The 1344-nt window shown below is 50.4% G+C and overlaps 1 pseudogene; it reads left to right on the top strand.

Moving 5' to 3' along the window:
• The first annotated feature begins 261 nt into the window (after positions 1 to 261).
• LOC144371207 (uncharacterized) lies at positions 262 to 953 on the top strand (annotated as a pseudogene).
• The last annotated feature ends 391 nt before the right edge of the window (positions 954 to 1344 follow it).

Below are 1344 nucleotides of genomic sequence, written 5' to 3'. Positions count from 1 at the left end.
AGTGTGGGTGCTAGCGGAGAGCGTAAGCTCCCCCTGGCGGTGGTGACAGACGTGTCAAGAAGCCACAGGCCACGGTCTTTTCAAGGGACGCTTTTAAAGACTCTGGGGGGGACGGAGGTGCCCCCATCTGGGAGGGACTGAGGTGCCCCCATCTGTATTCTGCTGCCAACCCGTCTGGGTTTTGCCGGCAACTATTCTTTCTCTCAGGTTGAATTCACTGTCTGTTTTTAATCTTTGCCTCTGGATTTGTGTTACATGTTTACTGTTCATTGTGTGTTCATTGTGTGTCCGTGTTGGTGTCACATTTGTATTGTCCCTGTCTTTGTTCAAGTAACTTTCATTATGGGACAGAGTCATTCCACGCCTCTGTCCCTGACCCTTGATCACTGGGCTGAAGTCCGCATAAGGGCTCAGAATCTTTCTTTTTCAGTAAAACGTCAGACCTGGCAGACTCTTTGTGCCTCAGAATGGCCCGCCTTTGGAATTGGATGGCCTCCAGAAGGACAGAAGGATCTTTCTACTCCCCACTAATTCGAAAAATTAGAGATATTGTTTTTCAGCCGGGGCCACATAGCCATCCAGATCAACAGCCGTATATCTTAACTTGGCAGGACCTCTGTGAATCTCCTCCTCCATGGGTGAAGCCTTTTCTTATCCCCGTTCCTACTCCTCCTCCCACGATTCTATCTCTCAAACCCTCTGCTCCTTCTCCACCCTTTGTTCTCCCTGAGTCTCAAGATTTGACTCTGCTGGACTCTCCTCCCTTTCCTTATCCCCTGCCTTCATTCCCCAACCCCCAACACCCTCTAAGAGATTCCCCTGCTGCTGACTCAGCTTCTCCACCACAGGAGGTTAAGCCAGCTCAGTGCCCTCCAGATGACTCCCCCACGGCATACATAGCCCCTCCTCCCCTAGAGGAAGCTGGCCCGGATAAAGGAACTCGGCGGCAGTGAATGATTAAAAACCCTGAAGCCCCCGTGATACTTCCCCTCCGTCCTTATGGGCCAATGATAGAGGATGGCCATGGTGGAGAAATGCAAGCCTACCAGTATTGGCCTTTCTCCTCTTCAGATCTATATAATTGGAAAAATAACAATCCCCCTTTTTCCGAGGACCCCACCTGGCTCACAGGTCTGATTGAGTCATTGATGTTTTCACACCAGCCTACTTGGGATGACTGCCAACAACTCTTAGGCATTCTCTTCATGACAGAGGAATGAGAGAGAATCCTCCTGGAAGCAAGAAAAAATATCCTCAGACCAGATGGGCGACCGACACAACTTCCCAACATAATCGAAGCTGACTTCCCCTTGAACCGACCCAACTGGGACCCCAAAACCATTG

This window comes from Ictidomys tridecemlineatus, chromosome 16 (assembly GCF_052094955.1).
Source record: "Ictidomys tridecemlineatus isolate mIctTri1 chromosome 16, mIctTri1.hap1, whole genome shotgun sequence".
Taxonomy (NCBI): domain Eukaryota; kingdom Metazoa; phylum Chordata; class Mammalia; order Rodentia; family Sciuridae; genus Ictidomys; species Ictidomys tridecemlineatus.
This window is presented reverse-complemented; position numbering and strand designations above follow the sequence as displayed.